The following is a 15375-nucleotide window of genomic DNA, read 5'->3' on the forward strand; positions in this document are numbered from 1 at the left end:
ACTGTCTCCGTGGCGCAATTGGCTAGCGCGGTCGGCTGTTAACCGACAGGTTGGAGGTTCGAGCCCTCCCGGGAGTGGTGTGTTGCTGTTTTTTATTTTGGGCTGATAGCTTTGAAAATATGTTTTGATGGTGGTGAGTGTGAAGCAGGACTCTCTCCGTGACGCAATTGGCTAGCGCGATCGGCTGTTAACCGAAAGGTTGGAGGTACGAGCCCTACCGGTGGAGGTGCGGCGCTTTTTTTCTTTGGCCTGATAGCTTTGAAGATATGTCCTGATGGTGGTGAGAGTGGAGCACGACTGTCTCCGTGGCGCAATTGGCTAGCGCGATCAGCTGTTAATCGAGAGGTCTGAGGTTCCAGCCCTCCCGGGAGTGGTGTGTTGCTTTTTTTTGGGCTGATAGCTTAGAAGATATGTTCTGATGGTGGTGAGAGTGGAGCACGACTGTCTCCGTGGCGCAATTTGCTATCGCGATCGGCTGTTAACCGAAAGGTTGGAGGTACGAGCCCACATGGTGGTGGTGCGGCACTTTTTTTTTCTTTGGGCTGATAGCTCTGAAGAAATGTTCTGACGGTGGTGAGAGTGGAGCACGACTGTCTCCGTGGCGCAATTGGCTATGCGAAAGGCTGTTAAAAGGAAGGTTGGAGGTTCGAGCCCTCCCGGGAGTGGTGTGTTGCTTTTTTTTCTTTGGGCTGATAGCTTTGAAGATATGTTCTCATGGTGGTGAGAGTGGAGCAGGACTGTCTCCGTGGCGCAATTGGCTAGCGCGATTGGCTGTTACCGAGAGGTTGGAGGTACGAGCCCACCCGGTGGTTATGCGGCCCTTTTTTTCCTTTGGGCTGATAGCTTTGAAGAAATGTTCTGATGGTGGTGAGAGTGGAGCACAACTGTCTCCGTGGCGCAATTGGCTAGCGCGGTCGGCTGTTAACCGACAGGTTGGAGGTTCGAGCCCTCCCGGGAGTGGTGTGTTGCTTTTTTTTGGGCTGATAGCTTAGAAGATATGTTCTGATGGTGGTGAGAGTAGAGCACGACTGTCTCCGTGGCGCAATTTGCTATCGCGATCGGCTGTTAACCGAAAAGTTGGAGGTACGAGCCCACATGGTGGTGGTGCGGCACTTTTTTTTCTTTGGGCTGATAGCTCTGAAGAAATGTTCTGACGGTGGTGTGAGTGGAGCACGACTGTCTCCGTGGCGCAGTTGGCTAGCGCGATCGGCTGTTAACCGAAAGGTTGGAGGTTCGAGCCCTCCCGGGAGTGGTGTGTTGCTTTTTTTATTTTGGGCTTAGAGCTTTGAAAATATGTTCTGATGGTGGTGAGTGTGGAGCAGGACTGTCTCCGTGGCGCAATTGATTAGCGCGATCGGCTGTTAACCGAAAGGTTGGAGGTACGAGCCTACCCGGTGGAGGTGCGGCGCTTTTTTTTCTTTGGGCTGATAGCTTTGAAGATATGTTCTGATGGTGGTGAGAGTGGAGCACGACTGTCTCCTTGCGCAATTGGCTAGCGCGATCGGCTGTTAACCGAGAGGTTGGAGGTTGGAGCCCACCCGGTGGTGGTGCGGCGATTTTTTTTCTTTTGGCTTATAGCTCTGAAGAAATGTTCTGACGGTGGTGAGAGTGGAGCACGATTGTCTCCATGGCGCAATTGGCTATGCGATCGGCTGTTAAATGAAAGGTTGGAGGTTCGAGTCCTCCCGGGAGTGGTGTATTGCTTTTTTTTCTTTGGGCTGATAGCTTTGAAAATATGTTCTGATGGTGGTGAGAGTGGAGCACGACTGTCTCCGTGGCGCAATTGGCTAGCGCGATCGGCTGGTAACCGAAAGTTTGGAGGTACGAGCCCACCCGGTGGTGGTGTGGCGCTTTTTTTTCTTTGGGCTGATAGCTCTGAAGAAATGTTCTGACGGTGGTGAGAGTGGAGCACGACTGTCTTCGTGGCGCAATTGGCTATGCGATCGGCTGTTAACTGAAAGGCTGGAGGTTGGAGCCCTCCCGGGAGTGGTGTGTTGCTTTTTTTTCTTTGGGCTGATAGCTTTGAAGATATGTTCTCATGGTGGTGAGAGTGGAGCAGGACTGTCTCCGTGGCGCAATTGGCTAGCGCGATTGGTGTTAACCGAGAGGTTGGAGGTACGAGCCCACCCGGCGGTGGTGCGGCGCTTTTTTTGGGCTGATAGCTTTGAAGAAATGTTCTGATGGTGGTGAGAGTGGAGCACGACTGTCTCCGTGGCGCAATTGGCTAGCGCGGTCGGCTGTTAACCGACAGGTTGGAGGTTCGAGCCCTCCCGGGAGTGGTGTGTTGCTTTTTTTATTTTGGGCTGATAGCTTTGAAAATATATCTTGATGGTGGTGAGTGTGAAGCAGGACTGTCTCCGTGACGCAATTGGCTAGCGCGATTGGCTGTTAACCGAAAGGTTGGAGGTAGGAGCCCACCCGGTGGAGGTGCGGCGCTTTTTTTTCTTTGGCCTGATAGCTTTGAAGATATGTCCTGATGGTGGTGAGAGTGGAGCACGACTGTCTCCGTGGCGCCATTGGCTAGCGCGATCGGCTGTTAACCGAAAGGTTGGAGGTACGAGCCCACATGGTGGTGGTGCGGCACTTTTTTTTTCTTTGGGCTGATAGCTCTGAAGAAATGTTCTGACGGTGGTGAGAGTGGAGCACGACTGTCTCCGTGGCGCAATTGGCTATGCGAAAGGCTGTTAACAGGAAGGTTGGAGGTTCGAGCCCTCCCGAGAGTGGTGTGTTGCTTTTTTTTCTTTGGGCTGATAGCTTTGAAGATATGTTCTCATGGTGGTGAGAGTGGAGCAGGACTGTCTCCGTGGCGCAATTGGCTAGCGCGATTGGCTGTTACCGAGAGGTTGGAGGTTCGAGCCCTCCCGGGAGTGGTGTGTTGCTTTTTTTGGGCTGATAGCTTAGAAGATATGTTCTGATGGTGGTGAGAGTGGAGCACGACTGTCTCCGTGGCGCAATTAGCTATCGCGATCGGCTGTTAACCGAAAGGTTGGAGGTACGAGCCCACATGGTGGTGGTGCGGCACTTTTTTTTTCTTTGGGCTGATAGCTCTGAAGAAATGTTCTGAAGGTGGTGAGAGTGGAGCACGACTGTCTCCGTGGCGCAATTGGCTATGCGAAACGGCTGTTAACAGGAAGGTTGGAGGTTCGAGCCCTCCCGGGAGTGGTGTGTTGCTTTTTTTTCTTTGGGCTGATAGCTTTGAAGATATGTTCTCATGGTGGTGAGAGTGGAGCAGGACTGTCTCCGTGGCGCAATTGGCTAGCGCGATCGGCTGTTAACCGAAAGGTTGGAGGTACGAGCCCACCCGGTGGACGTGCGGCGCTTTTTTTTCTTTGGCCTGATAGCTTTGAAGATATGTCCTGACGGTGGTGAGAGTGGAGCACGACTGTCTCCATGGCGCAAGTGGCTATGCGATCGGCTGTTAACTGAAAGGTTGGAGGTTCCAGCCCTCCCGGGAGTGGTGTGTTGCTTTTTTTGGGCTGATAGCTTAGAAGATATGTTCGAATGATGGTGAGAGTGGAGCACGACTGTCTCCGTGGCGCAATTTGCTATCCCGATCGGCTGTTAACCGAAAGGTTGGAGGTACGAGCCCACACGGTGGTGGTGCGGCACTTTTTTTTCTTTGGGCTGATAGCTCTGAAGAAATGTTCTGACGGTGGAGAAAGTGGAGCACGACTGTCTCCGTGGCGCAATTGGCTATGCGAAAGGCTGTTAACCGGAAGGTTGGAGGTTCGAGCCCTCCCGGGAGTGGTGTGTTGCTTTTTTTTCTTTGGGCTGAGAGATTTGAAGATATGTTCTGATGGTGGTGAGAGTGGAGCAGGACTGTCTTCGTGACGCAATTGGCTAGCGCGATCGGCTGTTAACCGAAAGGTTGGAGGTACGAGCCCACCCGGTGGAGGTGCGGCGCTTTTTTTTCTTTGGGCTGATAGCTTTGAAGATATGTCCTGATGGTGGTGAGAGTGGAGCAGGACTGTCTTCGTGACGCAATTGGCTAGCGCGATCGGCTGTTAACCGAAAGGTTGGAGGTACGAGCCCACCCGGTGGAGGTGCGGCGCTTTTTTTTCTTTGGGCTGATAGCTCTGAAGAAATGTTCTGACGGTGGTGTGAGTGGAGCACGACTGTCTCCGTGGCGCAGTTGGCTAGCGCGATCGGCTGTTAACCGAAAGGTTGGAGGTTCGAGCCCTCCCGGGAGTGGTGTGTTGCTTTTTTTATTTTGGGCTTAGAGCTTTGAAAATATGTTCTGATGGTGGTGAGTGTGGAGCAGGACTGTCTCCGTGGCGCAATTGGTTAGCGCGATCGGCTGTTAACCGAAAGGTTGGAGGTACGAGCCTACCCGGTGGAGGTGCGGCGCTTTTTTTTCTTTGGGCTGATAGCTTTGAAGATATGTTCTGATGGTGGTGAGAGTGGAGCACGACTGTCTCCTTGCGCAATTGGCTAGCGCGATCGGCTGTTAACCGAGAGGTTGGAGGTTGGAGCCCACCCGGTGGTGGTGCGGCGATTTTTTTTCTTTTGGCTTATAGCTCTGAAGAAATGTTCTGACGGTGGTGAGAGTGGAGCACGATTGTCTCCATGGCGCAATTGGCTATGCGATCGGCTGTTAAATGAAAGGTTGGAGGTTCGAGTCCTCCCGGGAGTGGTGTATTGCTTTTTTTTCTTTGGGCTGATAGCTTTGAAAATATGTTCTGATGGTGGTGAGAGTGGAGCACGACTGTCTCCGTGGCGCAATTGGCTAGCGCGATCGGCTGTTAACCGAAAGTTTGGAGGTACGAGCCCACCCGGTGGTGGTGTGGCGCTTTTTTTTCTTTGGGCTGATAGCTCTGAAGAAATGTTCTGACGGTGGTGAGAGTGGAGCACGACTGTCTTCGTGGCGCAATTGGCTATGCGATCGGCTGTTAACTGAAAGGCTGGAGGTTGGAGCCCTCCCGGGAGTGGTGTGTTGCTTTTTTTTCTTTGGGCTGATAGCTTTGAAGATATGTTCTCATGGTGGTGAGAGTGGAGCAGGACTGTCTCCGTGGCGCAATTGGCTAGCGCGATTGGTGTTAACCGAGAGGTTGGAGGTACGAGCCCACCCGGCGGTGGTGCGGCGCTTTTTTTGGGCTGATAGCTTTGAAGAAATGTTCTGATGGTGGTGAGAGTGGAGCACGACTGTCTCCGTGGCGCAATTGGCTAGCGCGGTCGGCTGTTAACCGACAGGTTGGAGGTTCGAGCCCTCCCGGGAGTGGTGTGTTGCTTTTTTTATTTTGGGCTGATAGCTTTGAAAATATATCTTGATGGTGGTGAGTGTGAAGCAGGACTGTCTCCGTGACGCAATTGGCTAGCGCGATTGGCTGTTAACCGAAAGGTTGGAGGTACGAGCCCACCCGGTGGAGGTGCGGCGCTTTTTTTTCTTTGGCCTGATAGCTTTGAAGATATGTCCTGATGGTGGTGAGAGTGGAGCACGACTGTCTCCGTGGCGCCATTGGCTAGCGCGATCGGCTGTTAACCGAGAGGTCTGAGGTTCCAGCCCTCCCGGGAGTGGTGTGTTGCTTTTTTTGGGCTGATAGCTTAGAAGATATGTTCTGATGGTGGTGAGAGTGGAGCAAGACTGTCTCCGTGGCGCAATTTGCTATTGCGATCGGCTGTTAACCGAAAGGTTGGAGGTTCGAGCCCTCCCGGGAGTGTTGTGTTGCTTTTTTTTCTTTGGGCTGATAGCTTTGAAGATATGTTCTCATGGTGGTGAGAGTGGAGCAGGACCGTCTCCGTGGCGCATTTGGCTAGCGCGATTGGCTGTTACCGAGAGGTTGGAGGTTCGAGCCCTCCCGGGAGTGGTGTGTTGCTTTTTTTGGGCTGATAGCTTAGAAGATATGTTCTGATGGTGGTGAGAGTGGAGCACGACTGTCTCCGTGGCGCAATTAGCTATCGCGATCGGCTGTTAACCGAAAGGTTGGAGGTACGAGCCCACATGGTGGTGGTGCGGCAGTTTTTTTTTCTTTGGGCTGATAGCTCTGAAGAAATGTTCTGAAGGTGGTGAGAGTGGAGCACGACTGTCTCCGTGGCGCAATTGGCTATGCGAAAGGCTGTTAACAGGAAGGTTGGAGGTTCGAGCCCTCCCGGGAGTGGTGTGTTGCTTTTTTTTCTTTGGGCTGATAGCTTTGAAGATATGTTCTCATGGTGGTGAGAGTGGAGCAGGACTGTCTCCGTGCCGCAATTGGCTAGCGCGATCGGCTGTTAACCAAAAGGTTGGAGGTACGAGCCCACCCGGTGGACGTGCGGCGCTTTTTTTTCTTTGGCCTGATAGCTTTGAAGATATGTCCTGACGGTGGTGAGAGTGGAGCACGACTGTCTCCATGGCGCAAGTGGCTATGCGATCGGCTGTTAACTGAAAGGTTGGAGGTTCCAGCCCTCCCGGGAGTGGTGTGTTGCTTTTTTTGGGCTGATAGCTTAGAAGATATGTTCGAATGATGGTGAGAGTGGAGCACGACTGTCTCTGTGGCGCAATTTGCTATCCCGATCGGCTGTTAACCGAAAGGTTGGAGGTACGAGCCCACACGGTGGTGGTGCGGCACTTTTTTTTCTTTGGGCTGATAGCTCTGAAGAAATGTTCTGACGGTGGAGAAAGTGGAGCACGACTGTCTCCGTGGCGCAATTGGCTATGCGAAAGGCTGTTAACCGGAAGGTTGGAGGTTCGAGCCCTCCCGGGAGTGGTGTGTTGCTTTTTTTTCTTTGGGCTGATAGATTTGAAGATATGTTCTGATGGTGGTGAGAGTGGAGCAGGACTGTCTTCGTGACGCAATTGGCTAGCGCGATCGGCTGTTAACCGAAAGGTTGGAGGTACGAGCCCACCCGGTGGAGGTGCGGCGCTTTTTTTTCTTTGGGCTGATAGCTTTGAAGATATGTCCTGATGGTGGTGAGAGTGGAGCAGGACTGTCTTCGTGACGCAATTGGCTAGCGCGATCGGCTGTTAACCGAAAGGTTGGAGGTACGAGCCCACCCGGTGGAGGTGCGGCGCTTTTTTTTCTTTGGACTGATAGCTTTGAAGATATGTCCTGATGGTGGTGAGAGTGGAGCACGACTGTCTTCGTGGCGTAATTGGCTAGCGCGATCGGCTGTTAACCGAGAGGTTGGAGGTTCGAGCCCACCCGGTGGTGATGCGGCGATTTTTTCTCTTTGGGCTGATAGCTCCGAAAAAATGTTCTGACGGTGGTGAGAGTGGAGCACGACTGTCTCCATGGCGCAAGTGGCTATGCGATCGGCTGTTAACTGAAAGGTTGGAGGTTCCAGCCCTCCCGGGAGTGGTGTGTTGCTTTTTTTGGGCTGATAGCTAAGAAGATAAGTTCTGATGGTGGTGAGAGTGGAGCACGACTGTCTCCGTGGCGCAATTTGCTATCGCGATCGGCTGTTAACCGAAAGGTTGGAGGTACGAGCCCACACGTTGGTGGTGCGGCACTTTTTTTTCTTTGGGCTGATAGCTCTGAAGAAATGTTCTGACGGTGGTGAGAGTGGAGCACGACTGTCTCCGTGGCGCAATTGGCTATGCGAAAGGCTGTTAACCGGAAGGTTGGAGGTTCGAGCCCTCCCGGGAGTGGTGTGTTGCTTTTTTTTCTTTGGGCTGATAGCTTTGAAGATATGTTCTGATGGTGGTGACAGTAGAGCAGGACTGTCTCCGTGGCGCAATTGGCTAGCGCGATTGGCTGTTAACCGAAAGGTTGGAGGTACGAGTCCACCGGGTGGTGGTGCGGCGCTTTTTTTTCTTTGGGCTGATCGCTTTGAAGATATGTTCTGATGGTGGTGAGAGTGGAGCACGACTGTCTCCGTGGCGCAATAGGCTAGCGCGATCGGCTCTTAACGAAAGGTTGAAGGTACGAGCCCTCCAAGGAGTGGTGTGTTGCTTTTTATTCTTTGGGCTGATAGCTTTGAAGATATGTTCTGATGGTGGTGAGAGTGGAGCACGACTGTCTCCGTGGCGCAATCGGCTAGCGCGATCGGCTGTTAACCGAAAGGTTAGGGGTACGAGCCCACCCGGTGGTGGTGCGGCGCTTTTTTTGGGCTGATAGCTCTGAAGAAATGTTCTGACAGTGGTGTGAGTGGAGCACGACTGTCTCCGTGGCGCAATTGGCTAGCGCGATCGGCTGTTAACCGAAAGGTTGGAGGTTCGAGCCCTCCCGGGAGTGGTGTGTTGCTTTTTTATTTTGGGCTGATAGCTTTGAAAATATGTTCTGATGGTGGTGAGTGTGGAGCAGGACTGTCTCCGTGCCGCAATTGGCTAGCGCGATCGGCTGTTAACCAAAAGGTTGGAGGTACGAGCCCACCCGGTGGACGTGCGGCGCTTTTTTTTCTTTGGCCTGATAGCTTTGAAGATATGTCCTGACGGTGGTGAGAGTGGAGCACGACTGTCTCCATGGCGCAAGTGGCTATGCGATCGGCTGTTAACTGAAAGGTTGGAGGTTCCAGCCCTCCCGGGAGTGGTGTGTTGCTTTTTTTGGGCTGATAGCTTAGAAGATATGTTCGAATGATGGTGAGAGTGGAGCACGACTGTCTCTGTGGCGCAATTTGCTATCCCGATCGGCTGTTAACCGAAAGGTTGGAGGTACGAGCCCACACGGTGGTGGTGCGGCACTTTTTTTTCTTTGGGCTGATAGCTCTGAAGAAATGTTCTGACGGTGGAGAAAGTGGAGCACGACTGTCTCCGTGGCGCAATTGGCTATGCGAAAGGCTGTTAACCGGAAGGTTGGAGGTTCGAGCCCTCCCGGGAGTGGTGTGTTGCTTTTTTTTCTTTGGGCTGATAGCTCTGAAGAAATGTTCTGTCAGTGGTGTGAGTGGAGCACGACTGTCTCCGTGGCGCAATTGGCTAGCGCGATCGGCTGTTAACCGAAAGGTTGGAGGTTCGAGCCCTCCCAGGAGTGGTGTGTTGCTTTTTTTATTTTGGGCTGATAGCTTTGAAAATATGTTCTGATGGTGGTGAGTGTGGAGCAGGACTGTCTCCGTGGCGCAATTGGCTAGCGCGATGGGCTGTTAACCGAAAGGTTGGAGGTACGAGCCTACCCGGTGGAGGTGCGGCGCTTTTTTTTCTTTGGGCTGATAGCTTTGAAGATATGTTCTGAATGTGGTGAGAGTGGAGCACGACTGTCTCCTTGGCGCAATTGGCTAGCGCGATCGGCTGTTAACCGAAAGGTTGGAGGTTGGAGCCCACCCGGTGGTGGTGTGGCGATTTTTTTCCTTTTGGCTGATAGCTCTGAAGAAATGTTCTGACGGTGATGAGAGTGGAGCACGATTGTCTCCATGGCGCAATTGGCTATGCGATCGGCTGTTAACTGAAATGCTGGAGGTTCCAGTCCTCCCGGGAGTGGTGTATTGCTTTTTTTTCTTTGGGCTGAGAGCTTTGAAGATATGTTCTGATGGTGGTGAGAGTGGAGCACGACTGTCTCCATGGCGCAATTGGCTAGCGCGATCGGCTGTTAACCGAAAGTTTGGAGGTACGAGCCCACCTGGTGGTGGTGTGGCGCTTTTTTTTCTTTGGGCTGATAGCTCTGAAGAAATGTTCTGACGGTGGTGAGAGTGGAGCACAACTGTCTTCGTGGCGCAATTGGCTATGCGATCGGCTGTTAACTGAAAGGTTGGAGGTTGGAGCCCTCCCGGGAGTGGTGTGTTGCTTTTTTTTTCTTTGGGCTGATAGCTTTGAAGATATGTTATCACGGTGGTGAGAGTGGAGCAGGACTGTCTCCGTGGCGCAATTGGCTAGCGCGATTGGCTGTTAACCGAGAGGTTGGAGGTACGAGCCCACCCGGTGGTGGTGCGGCGCTTTTTTTTCTTTGGGCTGATAGCTTTGAAGAAATGTTCTGATGGTGGTGAGAGTGGAGCACAACTGTCTCCGTGGCGCAATTGGCTAGCGCGCTCGGCTGTTAACCGACAGGTTGGAGGTTCGAGCCCTCCCGGGAGTGGTTTGTTGCTTTTTTTATTTTGGGCTGATAGCTTTGAAAATATGTTTTGATGGTGGTGAGTGTGAAGCAGGATTGTCTCCGTGACGCAATTGGCTAGCGCGATCGGCTGTTAACCGAAAGGTTGGAGGTACGAGCCCACACGGTGGTGGTGCGGCGCTTTTTTTCTTTGGCCTGATAGCTTTGAAGATATGTCCTGATGGTGGTGAGAGTGGAGCACGACTGTCTCCGTGGCGCAATTGGCTAGCGCGATCGGCTGTTAACCGAGAGGTTGGAGGTTCCAGCCCTCCCGGGAGTTGTGTGTTGCTTTTTTTTGGGCTGATAGCTTAGAAGATATGTTGTGATGGTGGTGAGAGTGGAGCACGACTGTGTCCGTGGCGCAATTTGCTATCGCGATCGGCTGTTAACCGAAAGGTTGGAGGTACGAGCCCACACGGTGGTGGTGCGGCACTTTTTTTTTCTTTGGGCTGATAGCTCTGAAGAAATGTTCTGACGGTGGTGAGAGTGGAGCACGACTGTCTCCGTGGCGCAATTGGCTATGCGAAAGGCTGTTAACCGGAAGGTTGGAGGTTCGAGCCCTCCCGGGAGTGGTGTGTTGCTTTTTTTTCTTTGGGCTGATAGCTTTGAAGGTATTTTCTCATGGTGGTGAGAGTGGAGCAGGACTGTCTCCGTGGCGCAATTGACTAGCGCGATTGGCTGTTAACCGAGAGGTTCGAGGTACGAGCCCACCCGGTGGTGGTGCGGCGCTTTTTTTTTGGGCTGATAGCTTTGAAGAAATGTTCTGATGGTGGTGAGAGTGGAGCACGACTGTCTCCGTGGCGCAATTGGCTAGCGCGGTCGGCTGTTAACCGACAGGTTGCAGGTTCGAGCCCTCCCGGGAGTGGTGTGTTGCTTTTTTTATTTTGGGCTGATAGCTTTGAAAATATGCTTTGATGGTGGTGAGTGTGAAGCAGGACTGTCTCCGTGACGCAATTGGCTAGCGCGATCGGCTGTTAACCGAAAGGTTGGAGGTACGAGCCCACCCGGTGGAGGTGCGACACTTTTTTTTCTTTGGCCTGATAGCTTTGAAGATATGTCCTGACGGTGGTGAGAGTGGAGCACGACTGTCTCCATGGCGCAAGTGGCTATGCGATCGGCTGTTAACTGAAAGGTTGGAGGTTCCAGCCCTCCCGGGAGTGGTGTGTTGCTTTTTTTGGGCTGATAGCTTAGAAGATATGTTCTGATGGTGGTGAGAGTGGAGCACGACTGTCTCCGTGGCGCAATTTGCTATCGCAATCGGCTGTTAACCGAAAGGTTGGCGGTACGAGCCCACACGGTGTTGGTGCGGCACTTTTTTTCTTTGGGCTGATAGCTTTGAAGATATGTTTTGATGGTGGTGAGAGTGGAGCACGACTGTCTCCGGGGCGCAATAGACTAGCGCGATCGGCTGTTAACCGAAAGGTTGGAGGTACGAGCCCTCCCGGGAGTGGTGTGTTGCTTTTTATTCTTTGGGCTGATAGCTTTGAAGATATGTACTGATGGTGGTGAGAGTGGAGCACGACTGTCTCCGTGGCGCAATTGGCTAGCGCGATCGGCTGTCAACCGAAAGGTTAGAGGTACGAGCCCACCCGGTGGTGGTGCGGCGCTTTTTTTCTTTGGGCTGATAGCTCTGAAGAAATGTTCTGACAGTGGTGTGAGTGGAGCACGACTGTCTCCGTGGCGCAATTGGCTAGCGCGATCGGCTGTTAACCGAAAGGTTGGAGGTTCGAGCCCTCCCGGGAGTGGTGTGTTGCTTTTTTCATTTTGGGCTGATAGCTTTGAAAATATATTCTGATGGTGGTGAGTGTGGAGCAGGACTGTCTCCGTGGCGCAATTGGCTAGCGCGATCGGCTGTTAACGAGTTACGAGCCTACCCGGTGGAGGTGCTGCGCTTTTTTTTCTTTGGGCTGATAGCTTTGAAGATATGTTCTGATGGTGGTGAGAGTGGAGCACGACTGTCTCCTTGGCGCAATTGGCTAGCGCGATCGGCTGTTAACCGAGAGGTTGGAGGTTGGAGCCCACCCGGTGGTGGTGCGGCGATTTTTTTCCTTTTGGCTGATAGCTCTGAAGAAATGTTCTGACGGTGGTGAGAGTGGAGCACGATTGTCTGCATGGCGCAATTGGCTATGCGATCGGCTGTTAACTGAAAGGTTGGAGGTTACAGTCCTCCCGGGAGTGGTGTATTGCTTTTTTTTCTTTGGGCTGATAGCTTTGAAGATATGTTCTGATGGTGGTGAAAGTGGAGCACGACCTTCTCCGTGGCGCAATTGGCTAGCGCGATCAGCTGTTAACCGAAAGTTTGGAGGTACGAGCCCACCCGGTGGTGGTGTGGCGCTTTTTTTTCTTTGGGCTGATAGCTCTGAAGAAATGTTCTGACGGTGGTGAGAGTGGAGCACGACTGTCTTCGTGGCACAATTGGCTATGGGATCGGCTGTTAACTGAAAGGTTGGAGGTTGGAGCCTTCCCGGGAGTGGTGTGTTGCTTTTTTTTATTTTGGGCTGATAGCTTTGAAAATATGTTTTGATGGTGGTGAGTGTGGAGCAGGACTGTCTCCGTGACGCATTTGGCTAGCGCGATCGGCTGTTAACCGAAAGGTTGGAGGTACGAGCCCACCCGGTGGAGGTGCGGCGCTTTTTTTTCTTTGGACTGATAGCTTTGAAGATATGTCCTGATGGTGGTGAGAGTGGAGCACGACTGTGTCCGTGGCGCAATTTGCTATCGCGATCGGCTGTTAACCGAAAGGTTGGAGGTACGAGCCCACACGGTGGTGGTGCGGCACTTTTTTTTTCTTTGGGCTGATAGCTCTGAAGAAATGTTCTGACGGTGGTGAGAGTGGAGCACGACTGTCTCCGTGGCGCAATTGGCTATGCGAAAGGCTGTTAACCGGAAGGTTGGAGGTTCGAGCCCTCCCGGGAGTGGTGTGTTGCTTTTTTTTCTTTGGGCTGATAGCTTTGAAGGTATTTTCTCATGGTGGTGAGAGTGGAGCAGGACTGTCTCCGTGGCGCAATTGACTAGCGCGATTGGCTGTTAACCGAGAGGTTCGAGGTACGAGCCCACCCGGTGGTGGTGCGGCGCTTTTTTTTTTTCGCTGATAGCTTTGAAGAAATGTTCTGATGGTGGTGAGAGTGGAGCACGACTGTCTCCCTGGCGCAATTGGCTAGCGCGGTCGGCTGTTAACCGACAGGTTGCAGGTTCGAGCCCTCCCGGGAGTGGTGTGTTGCTTTTTTTATTTTGGGCTGATAGCTTTGAAAATATGCTTTGATGGTGGTGAGTGTGAAGCAGGACTGTCTCCGTGACGCAATTGGCTAGCGCGATCGGCTGTTAACCGAAAGGTTGGAGGTACGAGCCCACCCGGTGGAGGTGCGACACTTTTTTTTCTTTGGCCTGATAGCTTTGAAGATATGTCCTGACGGTGGTGAGAGTGGAGCACGACTGTCTCCATGGCGCAAGTGGCTATGCGATCGGCTGTTAACTGAAAGGTTGGAGGTTCCAGCCCTCCCGGGAGTGGTGTGTTGCTTTTTTTTGGGCTGATAGCTTAGAAGATATGTTCTGATGGTGGTGAGAGTGGAGCACGACTGTCTCCGTGGCGCAATTTGCTATCGCAATCGGCTGTTAACCGAAAGGTTGGCGGTACGAGCCCACACGGTGTTGGTGCGGCACTTTTTTTCTTTGGGCTGATAGCTTTGAAGATATGTTTTGATGGTGGTGAGAGTGGAGCACGACTGTCTCCGGGGCGCAATAGACTAGCGCGATCGGCTGTTAACCGAAAGGTTGGAGGTACGAGCCCTCCCGGGAGTGGTGTGTTGCTTTTTATTCTTTGGGCTGATAGCTTTGAAGATATGTACTGATGGTGGTGAGAGTGGAGCACGACTGTCTCCGTGGCGCAATTGGCTAGCGCGATCGGCTGTCAACCGAAAGGTTAGAGGTACGAGCCCACCCGGTGGTGGTGCGGCGCTTTTTTTCTTTGGGCTGATAGCTCTGAAGAAATGTTCTGACAGTGGTGTGAGTGGAGCACGACTGTCTCCGTGGCGCAATTGGCTAGCGCGATCGGCTGTTAACCGAAAGGTTGGAGGTTCGAGCCCTCCCGGGAGTGGTGTGTTGCTTTTTTCATTTTGGGCTGATAGCTTTGAAAATATATTCTGATGGTGGTGAGTGTGGAGCAGGACTGTCTCCGTGGCGCAATTGGCTAGCGCGATCGGCTGTTAACGAGTTACGAGCCTACCCGGTGGAGGTGCTGCGCTTTTTTTTCTTTGGGCTGATAGCTTTGAAGATATGTTCTGATGGTGGTGAGAGTGGAGCACGACTGTCTCCTTGGCGCAATTGGCTAGCGCGATCGGCTGTTAACCGAGAGGTTGGAGGTTGGAGCCCACCCGGTGGTGGTGCGGCGATTTTTTTCCTTTTGGCTGATAGCTCTGAAGAAATGTTCTGACGGTGGTGAGAGTGGAGCACGATTGTCTGCATGGCGCAATTGGCTATGCGATCGGCTTTTAACTGAAAGGTTGGTGGTTACAGTCCTCCCGGGAGGGGTGTATTGCTTTTTTTTCTTTGGGCTGATAGCTTTGAAGATATGTTCTGATGGTGGTGAGAGTGGAGCACGACCTTCTCCGTGGCGCAATTGGCTAGCGCGATCAGCTGTTAACCGAAAGTTTGGAGGTACGAGCCCACCCGGTGGTGGTGTGGCGCTTTTTTTTCTTTGGGCTGATAGCTCTGAAGAAATGTTCTGACGGTGGTGAGAGTGGAGCACGACTGTCTTCGTGGCACAATTGGCTATGGGATCGGCTGTTAACTGAAAGGTTGGAGGTTGGAGCCCTCCCGGGAGTGGTGTGTTGCTTTTTTATCTTTGGGCTGATAGCTTTGAAGATATGTTCTGATGGTGGTGAGAGTGGAGCAGGACTGTCTCCGTGGCGCAATTGGCTAGCGCGATTGGCTGTTAACCGAAAGGTTGGAGGTACGAGTCCACCTGGTGAGGGTGCGGCGCTTTTTTTTCTTTGGGCTGATCGCTTTGAAGATATGTTCTGATGGTGGTGAGAGTAGAGCACGACTGTCTCCGTGGCGCAATAGGCTAGCGCGATCGGCTCTTTACCGAAAGGTTGGAGGTACGAGCCCTCCAAGGAGTGGTGTGTTGCTTTTTATTCTTTGGGCTGATAGCTTTGAATATATGTTCTGATGGTGGTGAGAGTGGAGCACGACTGTCTCCGTGGCGCAATCGGCTAGCGCGATCGGCTGTTAACCGAAAGGTTAGAGGTACGAGCCCACCCGGTGGTGGTGCGGCGCTTTTTTTGGGCTGATAGCTCTGAAGAAATGTTCTGACAGTGGTGTGAGTGGAGCACGACTGTCTCCGTGGTGCAATTGGCTAGCGCGATCGGCTGTTAACCGAAAGGTTGGAGGTTCGAGCCTACCCGGTAGAGGCGCGGCGCTTTTTTTTTCTTTGGGCTGATAGCTTTGA

General features: G+C 52.6%; 4 non-coding genes across 4 annotated transcripts; all 4 read left to right on the forward strand.

Annotated features, from left to right (window-relative positions):
* Positions 1–77, forward strand: TRNAN-GUU (transfer RNA asparagine (anticodon GUU)). The gene has a single exon. It is a non-coding gene; the product is annotated as a tRNA-Asn (tRNA).
* An 806-nt stretch (positions 78–883) lies between these two features.
* TRNAN-GUU (transfer RNA asparagine (anticodon GUU)) lies at positions 884–960 on the forward strand. The gene has a single exon. It is a non-coding gene; the product is annotated as a tRNA-Asn (tRNA).
* Positions 961–2202: 1242 nt separating this feature from the next.
* Positions 2203–2279, forward strand: TRNAN-GUU (transfer RNA asparagine (anticodon GUU)). The gene has a single exon. It is a non-coding gene; the product is annotated as a tRNA-Asn (tRNA).
* A 2862-nt stretch (positions 2280–5141) lies between these two features.
* On the forward strand, positions 5142–5218 carry TRNAN-GUU (transfer RNA asparagine (anticodon GUU)). The gene has a single exon. It is a non-coding gene; the product is annotated as a tRNA-Asn (tRNA).
* Positions 5219–15375: the final 10157 nt, after the last annotated feature.

The sequence above is a fragment of the Rhipicephalus microplus genome, unplaced genomic scaffold (assembly GCF_043290135.1).
Source record: "Rhipicephalus microplus isolate Deutch F79 unplaced genomic scaffold, USDA_Rmic scaffold_13, whole genome shotgun sequence".
NCBI lineage: Eukaryota > Metazoa > Arthropoda > Arachnida > Ixodida > Ixodidae > Rhipicephalus > Rhipicephalus microplus.